The sequence below is a fragment of the Papaver somniferum genome, chromosome 4 (assembly GCF_003573695.1).
Source record: "Papaver somniferum cultivar HN1 chromosome 4, ASM357369v1, whole genome shotgun sequence".
NCBI lineage: Eukaryota > Viridiplantae > Streptophyta > Magnoliopsida > Ranunculales > Papaveraceae > Papaver > Papaver somniferum.
The window spans coordinates 162,005,063-162,018,436 of record NC_039361.1 but is presented as its reverse complement, the minus strand read 5'-3'; the positions used below and the strand labels follow the sequence as shown (position 1 = coordinate 162,018,436).

Here is a 13,374-nt window from a genome sequence, read left to right as displayed (position 1 = left end):
ATCCAGCCCAATTGGTTGGGTCTAATTGCTTGCAACAGGCCTGTTATGTCTTCTAGAGTCCATACGTACCAAATACATCCATTGAATCTCCTCAAAACTCGCTCAAATTCCACTTTCAAAACTGTTCTTCGCTGCTGCCATTTTTCCCGCCAGTTTCTGTTTTGAATTTTGAGAAGGAAACTGACCTCCCCCTAATCCAGTTATGGTGTCCCTTTAGCACATGCCCTGAAATGGGGTGCCCCTTATCCAACTTAGGAGTGCCTTTAGCAATTCTTCTGGGATGTTTTCCGCACTTTTTCGTGGTTCCCCCGAGCTATTTTTGGGGTACTTCCGGTACACTTCTGGGGAGCTTCCGGTATGCTATCTACGGAGGTCCAAATGCCATATTTTTAGCCAATTTTGCCTCAAAACCTTATTTTCCAAAACCACCTACAAATAAATAAAATAACCAAATAAGTACAAAATGGAGCACTAACACTATATACAATTGAGATATATTAGACACATAAATGCGTCTATCAAATACCCCCAAACTTATTATTTGCTAGTCCCGAGCAAATCAAAACTACAAAATTAAATCCTAACTCACTGTCGCAGGCATCGTCGATTGCATTTAGCATATGCAATAAGCCTTTAAACCCCTAGGTGGCCCCAATGGACGAGTTATAGTCTCGGGAGGGCTTACCAGAGATATACCCACAAAATCCTTACTCCAGACCCTAGCTATCTACGCAGAACCTTTGAAAGCACTAAAGAACCTCCTTGGTTGGCATACTTATTGATTATTGGAGGAAGTACCCTGATGCGAAATTCCAATTGCTGTACACGAGTTTGCACTCAAGCATACTAAAATTCATATAAAGTGACAAAGCTCTACTCAGATAGTTTCTGGACATCATAAATCGGAGTCAACCAATCACATGGATATATTAAGAAGATGTATGTAGAGAAAAGCGTAAATGATGTTGACTAAGGTGAACCTATCCTAATGGACTGAGATACTGATCTGGACTAATATCAACACATTGGCATATACAAGGGAACCAATGGTCGATAATCCTAACTCTAGGTCAACTCAGCTGGCATATACAAGGGTACCAGTGGTCGACTTTATTGTATTTATTCCCGTTGGTCTGGTTTTTTTTTTTTTTTTGTGATATCTCAGTCACTCTATTTCACCCTAGCAACGGTAAAAATAAAACAAAAAGAAGTGATCAGGATTCTTTCGATGTTTCCATCACGAGGATATGGCGAAACTATCATGTTTTTTTTTAATTCTAACACATGAGCTCTGTGCTTTTATGAATAGACTCTTTAGATGTTTCCATCTAATCAGATTGGTTCCTCAACTCCTATAACCAAGATGTTCCCATCCATTTAGATTGGTTAGTGCCATCCTTAATAAACACAAATTTCTAGGCTCTGGAGTTTATTTATTGCAACTAAAAAGTTTCTCCCATACCCCCAAACTTAAATCTAACATTGTCCTCAATGTTCTAAAGATGAATTTAAAAGCATGAACAAGGAGAAACGGTTACTATTTGAAGCAAAAGAGTTAAGGAAGGATATTACCGTGTTGCATGAGATTGGTTTACCTCCCAAGAAGTGCTAAGTTTAAAGTCTTCAGCCAGACTTAGGAAAGGATTAGTCAACTCGAACCATAAAGTAACAGTAGAAATAACTATGGGTCTTTAAAACCAAATAGATCTGACCAACGGAAACTGCAATAACCCAAGAAAGTGAACAATACTAGCATGCCCTTTACTAGTTTCCTGATTAATAAATTTATATCTAATTGTGGTTCAAGTTCAGGTTCTATGAAAGGGTCTAAATAGAATATTTTCATTGGCTGCGTTTCTTCATAGGTGGGATCCGAATTATTAGGTCCTAGAGTCCGTAAAAACTCAAATAAGAACTTAGAATCACGAATTAATAACCTAAATAATTGAGGATCCTTCAAGTCAATTAGATATGACTTACATAGTTGACCACAGTGAGAGTAGTGGTCATTCTTAAGAAAATGTGTCGATTCTATTAACCTAAAGTACTTAGGATTAGTCTCAGAACTTAATAAGTGACACATTTGAAATCTATATGTTCCCATAATTGGAAGAAAACTATTTGGTGGGAAAACAAAGTCAATCTGGGTATCATAGCCCGGGAAAATCACATCAACCAGAGGATGGGTTTCTAACGGCTGAACTTCTTCTTGGACATCATTAGGCTCGGGAAAACGAGTATGAAGGTAATCTTGTAAAATGGTCGAGGCACAGATATCAAGTCCTAAGTGTGGGGACTTTATGAGAGTTAAAGGTAAGGCACTAGGGAAGTGATAGTCACCCCCAAACTTAGAGTTTTCAGTGTCTCTAGATAGACCTCTAATTATTTTTTGAATTTCCGTATCTTCAGAGTCCTTAAAATATTCAAGAGATTCTTCTAAGTTATTATCAGGTAGTGCATCTTTACTCATCTCTACGGGTCTATCTTCTTCTTCCAAGACTATTATTTCTAAGTCGCTAGACTCTAAAACAGTATTTTCGAAATGAACCCGTTCCTCTAAACCACTATCGGCTTCGTAATCAAAAGGAAAAACTACATCGTCTAAAACGGTGGTATCCCTAATCAAATCCTCGTCCCTTTGAATAGGTGAATAATCATAAAAATTATTTGTATTTGAACTAGAAATGATATAATCATTATAAAGCTCAATTGGATTAATAGATTCCTGATCACTATGCCTACATATTTCAGATTCTTCATTACTACTATCCTCATCATCATAATAGTATGAATATGATTGAACCCTATCTAAATAAGTAGTGTTACCAATTATAACCTCGTTATCTTGATTATGTGAAAAACTATCTTCATTCTCAAGGGTATTATTGGATACACTATATTGACAATTCAAGTTATTTTGAGCAATACTTTCGTTCGTCTCTAACTCAAGTCTACGTGTCAACTCAGCTATCCTCTCAAGGGTATCTTCCAAAGAAAGTTCCCTTAGTGTAGGATCTAAGTTTTGAGTTAATCTATTGAGGATATCTTCTACAGATTCAGTTTTTGTTGCAGTTCTTTCGTCCATAACTACGTTGTTCACCTCATCTAATTTATACGTCGATTCAGCTAACTGACGTGATGACTCAGCTAAATTCCTGAGAGTCTCTTCTAGAGAAGGAATAGGAACTGAAGGATCATAATAAGGACTACTTTTCAATAGTTTGATTGTATCCTCTAGAGACGAAGAACTAGTACTATAATCTTCTTGCTCGTATGACTGTTGCACGTGTGGATAGTAATTGGCCTCACCATGGTATGACCCATAACCTTCAAAAGGTTGGCGTTCCCAACCACTATTCACACTATGGTCATAATAATGTCCATATTGTTCAGTTGGATAATCATATTCATTCTGATGGCTATTATAATACCAGTTTGACATTTTAACTGCAAGGGAATTCTAAACAAGCACAAAGAAGGCTGACTCGACCACGACAAGCCTATTTTATCTAGCAAACAAAAAGCATGATGGCTCCCTTAGATTGTTTCTAGACTAGCTTTTATCTCTCGAAGGGGAATTCGTTACAGTTTGAGCAACCCCTCTGGATCAATCCGAGCTACTGTGAGATGAAACTGAGGCGAGGGAAGCTCAATGGAGCTTTGATACCCAAGGCCTCACCGGCGTTACAAGGAGGCTTGTTTCAACTCCCAGAAGTCATCATGAACTTTGAAATTGCTTAAAAGGTAACCAATATCCTTCGAAAATTTTTCCTAACAAGCTCGATACCCTATAGGTCTCTTTCTAATCAGATTTTAAAGCTTGGGTTCGCGTTAGGTTTTGTTTTCCTAAAACGGGCAAGAAGGGAACGGTGATGAAATCCGAACCCTTATCTTGTTTAGGCCAGGCCTTTCCCTTTACTAGGAAAATAAAGACAGTCCGGTTCGTCCTCAAATAATTATCACCTTAAAGAATACAGTAACTCGCTTGCAGGGGATTCGCGAGTGTTTCGATTGGACTTACCTCCCATACCAGACGGGGGATGAACTGTTGTCGTCGACTCGGGCCACGACTCATATGCCGTGTGCGAATCCGAGGGGCCGAGGTGATATTCTAATCACCTTCCTTCTCTGCACACAATTTAATAATATTTTTTTTTATTAAAAAAAATGTCCAAAAGTCCAGAATAAAGTCCAAATAAAAAGTCCAAAATTATGAAAAATAAAACCTATTTACAAATTCTAAAAATAAATAAAAGCTATATACAAAAATAATAATAATAAAAATAAAAATTAGATCCTAAAAAATTATGTCTTTTTTTTTTCTTCTCTTTTAGCTTTTATCTTTAAGCTTTTTGTTCCCAAGTCCTTAGTATTCCACTTCGAACCTGTAAATCAAAGACACAAAAAGAAACGTAAAAAGGAACAAATAATAGTTAAAAAAAAAACCTAAAAACAAATCTATAAACAAGTCCCCGGCAGCGACGCCATTTTTTGTTGTAGTCTTTCAGGTGATAAGTAAAAGTTCGTTTCTCGGACTTGTAAAGATTTAAAAATAAAGATATATACAGAAAATATGTCACAAGATCAAGAGGAACCATGACTCAGGATTCCACTGTGTTTCATATTCAAGTGGCTCAGAAATTAATCATAGGCGATTATAGCTCAAAATAAAACAAATATTAACTCTATCTTTGCCAAAGTAGATTCCATAAAATATTACTTGTATATTATAAGCATGGCACATCAAGAATCCCTAGGACTAAGCATGTTCAATCAAACAAAATCACAAGTAATTAATTGAAATCATAAATCAATTAAAATCGATGCAAAAAGTGAATTAAGAATTATTTAAATAACCACATGGCTGAAAAACAGCTTCCTCCATCATCCTAGTATTTGGGTTTAGCTCTTCATATCAAACACACACTCAAAATAATAATTCAAAGCTCACAAGGTGTTTAAAAGATTGAAAAAGGATAAAACAGTGAATCTAAGACCCACAGAAGGCGTCCAGAAACAACGATAGAAGCTTACTGCTGTAAAAGAACGATACTTCACTGCTGCTGTTGACGCTGTTAAAGAACGACGGTCTTATAGAGTCCATACGTACCAAATACATCCATTGAATCTCCTCAAAACTCGCTCAAATTCCACTTTCAAAACTGTTCTTCGCTGCTGCCATTTTTCCCGCCAGTTTCTGTTTTGAATTTTGAGAAGGAAACTGACCTCCCCCTAATCCAGTTATGGTGTCCCTTTAGCACATGCCCTGAAATGGGGTGCCCCTTATCCAACTTAGGAGTGCCTTTAGCAATTCTTCTGGGATGTTTTCCGCACTTTTTCGTGGTTCCCCCGAGCTATTTTTGGGGTACTTCCGGTACACTTCTGGGGAGCTTCCGGTATGCTATCTACGGAGGTCCAAATGCCATATTTTTAGCCAATTTTGCCGCAAAACCTTATTTTCCAAAAACACCTACAAATAAATAAAATAACCAAATAAGTACAGAATCGAGCACTAACACTATATACAATTGAGATATATTAGACACATAAATGCGTCTATCAGTGACCGTATCCTCAACGAAAGGGAGTTGTATGTTTTTAAAATTAGTTTAGTTTAATTTGCTCGGGACTAGCAAATAATAATTTTTGGGGTATTTGATGGACGCATTTATGTGTCTATTTTGATACCTACTTTCTATATTGTTAGTACCCATTTTTGTACTTATTTTGCTATTTGTGTTTTTGTAGGTGTTTTTGGGAAATAAAGCTCGATGGACTAAAATGTGAAATTCCGCTCGTAAAATGGATGAAATGAAGTGATTCATAATTTAATGGGCTAGGATCAAAAGGAAGAAAATGGAAAATTATTTCTTCTGGTCCAATTATTTGGATATGGGAGTGTGTCAAGTGTGGAGCCTATTATGTCGACATCATTTACAAGATATTAAAAATGTATTTTATTATAATGAAGAAATAAATGTGTTAGTAAGAAATATGCATGGAGTAATTAAAGGGAATTAAATATACGAAGAGTATGGAAAGAATAATATTCTTTATGGTTGGAGTTAATAAAGAATAAATAATTCCCAAATATAACTGCATGAGAATTATATTATTTGACGGGTGACACTATCTTGTTGGAGGGATTTGCATTGTATTGACATGTGGCACATTCTCATTGGGTGATGATGTGGTGGTGAGAAATAGAAAAGGAAATTGTTTTCCTTTGGAAGATATAAAAACGTTGTGGATACAAAGAAAAAGGGGGCAGGAGTCTGAGCAAAAGAATAGAGTTTCTATTTCGTTATTTTTAATTTTCTTTTGTAATAATGGAGTAATTTCTTTGCTAGGGTGGAGGAAGAAACTATTTTTGATGGGTAATATTTAATAATTCTTTTCTTTATCATATCTACTTCTCTTTTGTGCTAATAATTCCTTAATAATTCTCTCTTCTTTGCATGCATCATTTAAATTGTTTTGAATAGTTTTAACTATTGATTTTTTTATAGACGAAGGAGAATTAGGCCTAATATTAATGATAAAGTCATAAAAATAGAGCTTGTAACGTTTTATCCTCCAAGGCGTGAGAATGAGTTCGAAACTGCTTTGAGTAATTTGGAGTATTGTGTAAAAGTTTTAGTTATTTAGTTTACCAATATTAGAAGTAGTGGAATCCAAAACCCTAAAATCATCTCTCCTTGGTAACAAAAATCAATTTAATTATTTTTTCTTTGGTTAATTTTAAACCAAATCTTCAAAAGAGTCCGAGCAACGAATCCTTTCTTACCACACTTCAAACTACATCAACGGAGCCCAAAATTAAAGCCTCGGCCTCGCCAAGCCTTAATTTTTCCCACAACTATGCCACTGGCGTACCACTATGCCATTGCTAACCGGCGTACCACCAACACGTTGCCAATGCCGCTACACAAACAAGATGCAACCATAATCAAGGGCCATGCTTCCTCCTGAGGTGCAAATCTCAGCCGTCCAAGTTTGCCACCAAACCGCAAGATTTGTGGAAACTTTTGGCCTAACGCCAAACCCTAACTGGTCACGACAACCAACTTGGATACGATGCCAACTTCCACGGCTCTTCCAGCATGCCGCCATGCCATGGCCTCGCCAGCATGCCAGCACGCCACGACCTCGCTAGCATGACCGTCATGCCATGGCCCCAGCACCATGCCACCATGGCACGACCTCGCCGGCATGCCATCATGCCACATACTCGCCAGTATGCCGTCATGCCACGGCTCTCCAGCATAACGCCATGCCATGGCCTCGCCAGCATTCCATGCCATGGCCTCGCCGGCATGCCGCCATGCCATGCCACGGCCTCGCCGCCATGCCATGACCTCGCCATCAAGCCATGCCACGGCCTCGCCGGCATTCCCCCCACACAACGGCATCGCTGGCATGCCCGCCACGCCATGGCTTCGCCATCATGACCGCCATGCCACGGCCTCGTCAGCATGCCGCCATGCCACGGACTTACCGACATGCCATCATGCCACCGGCCTCGCCAGCATACCGCATTACCACGACCCTGCCACTACCATGCCGCAACATCACTGACACGCCGTTATGCCAAGGCCACGCCAATGGAATGCCGTTAACATGTTGCTGACGCCACTTTGCTATGCAGCAAGACATGGCCATAATCAATGGCCATCCTTCTTCATGAGATGCAATCTCAGCCATCCAAGTTCGACACCGAACTGACGGACTCGTGGAAACCCTTAGGCGACCATCCATGGCACGCCAGGCCCCTCTTGCACCTTCATGCTACTGGCGTGCACAAGTCACGCCATAATGCCACCTTGCCATTATTAGGTGCCAACACAAGGTAGACACGATCAATGGCTATCCTTATTCATAAGATACGATCTCGTCCATCGAAGTTCGCCACCGAGCTGGCAAGCTCGCGAAAAGTTTTAGGCGACTAGCCAAAACGAGCCTAGCATCACATGCTATCTACGTACGACAAGCCTATCAATTTTAACCTTCCACACGTAGTAAAGTGATACACTTTTTCCACGAAAACAGTCGAGACATCAAAATATATCACAAACTGGGGTATGCTCGTCAGGGTATTGGTCTGGCGGTTTACAACATGCGGCGTGCAAGGTGCCCGTTACAAGAAAGTGTCATAAAGAAGGATAATTAGTGTTGGTAAAAGTAATGGTGTAAATAATTCATTTCCTTCATTATGGAAACATAATGACCGGCGGTTACACGAATTTACTTCCCTCATAATGGAAGCATGCATAAATCCTGAGAGTTACACGTTACTCTTTCCTTCACCACTCAATCTTTCCAACTTCCCACGGGACAAGGATACGTTTCATTTGCGACTTGTATAAATAGGTCTCACCTATTTCTACCAAACAACAAGTTTTGGTCAGGAGAACACAACGACACTCAGAAATCTCCTGGTAGCTTTCCATCTTGGCTATCCAGCTTTACCTTATGATACAATTCACAAACGTTCATACTTCACAGAATCAACTATTCTGGTCTCAACACTTTCTTCTATTCCCTACCTAAGACCAACCCTTTTCCTTCACTTTGTGACAGAAGCAAGTCTGGAACGACCATTTCTTGGTTTAGGCCGGATTTGTACAGATTGATCTCTCGAATCTAAAGTACTCCCGTGCAGTACATTGTTCAGGGTTTAGACTCGTTTTTCACCCAAACACACGAAACTACCGAAATCAGCAGAAACGGTTTTCGCCCATCAACAATATGTAAGCGAGTTAAGATCAACTCAAAATATCAAATGTGTATAATCTAAGTCTATATAGCTATACGACTTTTGTATCAAATAGGAGATACAATATATATACTTTTAAGTGATAGATGAGTTCAAGTCTCCACATACGTTTTGTTGATGAAGTTCCACAAGCTCCCCTTTGTAGTTCTTCATCTTCAATCGATGAACGTTGTGAAGTATAATGCTCAATTACACTTACTATACTAATCCGAGACTTAGCTATAAGTAGACTAGAAATCAAGACTTATAGTTTTGGCAACTAAACTTGACAACAAGCTTGAGATAGAAACGCTTGCGAGTTCGACCGAGAAGTGCACTAATAATTTCCCCCTTTGTCAATTTTAGTGACAAAAAATAAATATGGATTACAAAATAAATAAACTTTGTAGCTTCTCATCCAAATGCTTGATTTCCTTGGTTCTTAAACATTGCTCGAAATCTTCGTCACTTCCAAGTACTCCAGTGATTTTGAACATGTTCAACTTAGCATCATAGTTGTTGAAGATCCGTAGCTATAACAATATATAAAAACAATATGTTTTTGTATCATTATACAATGTCATAGTATTATTACACAACATCAAAGTCCAATTGTAACACAACTTTGACAACAATACTATGGTGATATGTATCACTCCCCCTTAGTCAATACTTTATCTCACATGAAAAAAAAAAACCCTTACATAATTATCCGTAAACCATATGTATTTGTAATGTGAACTACTCATTAATTCTTCCCCTTTTTGTCAATAAAAATTGGCAAAGGTACGAAAACTAGTGGGATCATGAAATTCTCATAGAGATTCTTCATGACTAAAAGAAAACATATCAACTTTGTTTAGATGCAATCATATAGTCGAAACTAAATGCATTCATAAAGGAGTTAATAGAGATACAAGAAAACTCCTACAATATTCCACAGCCGCACTCCCCACAAAGATTTGGAAACTAAGCACAAGTTCAAAAAATATTTCTCCCCCATAAAATGTCATTCCCGAAAGAACAACAAGAGCGACCTTACTTTTTCAAGAAAAGAATGATTTCTTTGGACATTAATAAATTATATGAAACATGAATTTGTATCCAGAAAACTCAATTAAATTAACCACTAGAGAACCCATGGTTAATTTGATCGGAAATGCTCAACGTAAGAAAACTTAACGAGTCTTACAGTACTTTCACATAGAAGTGGATTAGAGAAAGATCAATACTGCGGAATATTCAAAGATTCAATTTATTTTTCATCAATATTTGCATAAAGGCATATAATAAACTTAATCTTTGCAATCAAAAGTTCATCCTATCTTCCATCAATATTTGCATAATGACATAATAGGCTTAACTTTTGACAATATGTGGGACAATCATAGTTCATGCACGCAAACACACATATCCCATAATAAATTTTGCAATATATAAAGCCAATAAAGATTCATACTGCAAAATCATCTTCCAAATAAACTTTAGAATTTAAATAAATAAATCTAAAAACATTGCAAGATGAAAATCGTTGGAAATATCTATGTTTACTCACAATAATTGACATTCCAAACTCTAGTTATCCTTCTCAAAACACAAGAATAAATTCTCATAAGAAGTTTCCTAGAGATTAAGACCTTTGAAAAATTATTTATCGTCCCCGAACTCCCTGTAGTCAACAACCACTGGAACATAAGGTTCATGAAGATAAGAGCCAATTCCAACAAACCTTCTTGGCTGATGCTGAGCCAGGGCCTTCTGAATTTCAAGAGTCCTAAAAACAATAGTCTTTATTTGATGTATCTCATTTCTTGTTTTCTTTAACTCTTCAAGAACACCAGAAAACTTCTGAAGATTTGAAGGTATAGCCCTCGGTTTCCTCACATTCCTCATTTTTCTTTTCAAGGAAGAGGGTACCGGAGATAAATATTTTTCCATCATGATTGATGGCTTGACAATGATATTAACCTCTTTTCCATAAAAAGTCATAATGCTTGGAGTCTCCATAAAAATACGGATTTGTGAGAGGAAATCACAAAACAACCTCTACAAGCAAACTTGTGATAAAAAAAAATCTATGGAAGGAAAAAGGAATGTAGGGTTACAGAACCTTTATACAAAGTAAGAAGATTCATGTATGCGCACCTCACAACCCTAAAGAACGCAAAATTTTCGACTTTACCCCCCTTTTAATGACCAAACATGGAAACCTCTTTTCAGTACCAATCTAGGATAAGAAAAGATCAACTGAAAATAAGAAGAAAGAAAAAAAAATCAAACAAAAACATTTTTTTTCCTTAAAACCTGTAAGTGCTCAACTCTTGTCTCTTTGGGATCATGCACTTGAGACAAGATGAACAACCAACACAATTGAGTTGTAAGTGAACATTAATTTGTCCACCATGATTTTTTGGAAAGAGTTCCTAAACTCCTCTTTCACAGACTATTTAGACCATGTTCTTTTCTGAAGTGGTCAAACATTTTCTTTTGAGATTAAATTATTTGGAGAAGAGTTGCGTTTACATACCTCAGACGAATTATGAACAAGTTTGATCTTGTTTACTAATCGATTTTGTAAGGAACCTCAAGCTCGTCGACGCTATTAGACTATTCAAGAGACGTCTTAGCGGATAATTGCTCGATCAGTTTAACACGATCGTTAATTAATTGAAATTAATCTAACAACGAATTGGATGCGAAATTAGTACTGATGGATAGATCTTGAAAATTTGCGCAGAATGGACTACTCGAACGTGTCATTCGGATATCGGAAGAAGAAGATATCATCAGATTTTCTTGAAGGGAAAAATAGTATTTTTGCCATTGGACCGACTGGGGCGACCCTTATCCAGCTGAGTGGGTGTATAGCAAATTTATTTGGTCTTATCACAAATCAATGCGTAAGAGAAAGCCATTTTCTATTCTTCTTTCTCTTTCTTCTTATTTCTTCTTGCTTTCTCTCTTTTCTTTGTTCTTCGTCTGCGGTTCTTCTGTGAGAGGATTATGAGGTTGTGAAGTCGCTAATCTTAATAGAAACTCGAGGTGATGACTGATGTTGGTGGTGTTCTTATTCATTGATCATGAAAAGAAGAAGAGACGGTGATTTGTAGAGAAAACAGAAAATTAGGGTTTGGTATGAAATTGAGAGGTGAATTGGGTTGTTGTTGGATGAAGAACAGTGGATAAATGTTCAATTGAGGTTTTGAGGTGGATTCAGTGATGAATCAATGAATTAGGGTTGTGTTTTGTTCTTCCCAAAATTAAGAATTAGGCTTTCTGAGATTCATTGAAGATGTGATTTGAGATGGTTAAGAGAAATTAACGGATTGGTTTTTATGAACATGAAGTGAAGAGGAAGATAATGAGGTTTATTTACAGATCCCATCACTGAGAAGACTTTAATTTCAAAATTGAGGTAATTGTCTTCCTCTGTAAAGTTATTAAGATTATTACTTTGTTATTGTGTTTCAAGTTGGTGTTGTTGTGAGATGACGGCTTGACTGGATTGTGTTGTTATTAGAATTATTGAGTTTGTATCTCAGTTGGATAAGTGATACTGCAGGTGGTAATGAAAATGATTGTAATTGGTGGTCTGGTGTTGCAATGGAAGTCTAGAGGGGGTTGGTAGATAGGGATGAGGTCGTTTGTGTATCTGTGGATGCAGGTGTATATGGAATTGGAACTAAATTTGCAGTTGTAGGTTAGGTTTATGTTTTTTTCTAAAGTGAAGTTGAATCACAGAGAACAAGGGCTATAAGATGCAAGAATATGTGTAGGTGAAATTGATTAAGGAAATGTGAAGATATTGTTCTAGGTTAGTTACTCAGTAGTGTTGAAAGATAATATAGTTGATTATTCTGGTAGTGGATGTTAGTGAAATTCTAAAGATGTTATGAAATCATGCTGATACAGAGTTGCAGATGAAAGTGTGGTGAATCTGGTGGTCATTAATGAACTTGAAACGCAAATGATTCTAGGATAGTTTGAATTGCAATGATATGGATGGTGATAGATAAGTTTTGTGTTGAACTGCAACTTAAGATATGGTGACTTAATCTTAATGGATTTGAGTTTAGATTAATACATTGCATGGAAGAGTCTCTAAATAAGTATAATTGATTGTGATAATTGTAGAATCAGTGGGTAGTCTCTTTGAGAGCTTGCGGCTACTGCTTCTGCAGGTAAACTGAGTTTATTGTTGTAATTGATTTATAGAGTACTGTTTTGATGTAATGTGTTATAATGTTTTTGTAGACATAGTATTTGCTTCTGCAAATGAGCTATGAATTATGCATCTTAAGTCGACCTGTGCAATAGATTTGGCCTGAATATTTTCAGCTTAGCTGACTCGTTTTAGAGTTTCTGACTCAGTCAATCTCACAGAGTTAATTGTAAATCTAATTCACCTGAATCAGTCTTGTAGACCGAGTTAGATCACTGAGTTACCTGTCTTGACCTGAGTTGACCGATTTAGACTTGACCATTTGACCATGACTTGACCTTGACTGGATGTTTACCGTTAATTAACCCTTTGACTGTTATTGACCGTTAGTTGACACTATTGGACTGGGCTTTAGATTAATGGGCCGGTTTAGCAGACTCGGGCTTAGTAACATGTA

At 37.3% G+C, this 13,374-nt stretch overlaps 1 long non-coding RNA gene across 1 annotated transcript; it reads left to right on the top strand.

Moving 5' to 3' along the window:
• The first annotated feature begins 11,694 nt into the window (after positions 1 to 11,694).
• On the top strand, positions 11,695 to 13,060 carry LOC113274447. Its single transcript, XR_003323021.1, has 2 exons — positions 11,695 to 12,170; positions 12,318 to 13,060. It is a non-coding gene; the product is annotated as an uncharacterized LOC113274447 (long non-coding RNA).
• The last annotated feature ends 314 nt before the right edge of the window (positions 13,061 to 13,374 follow it).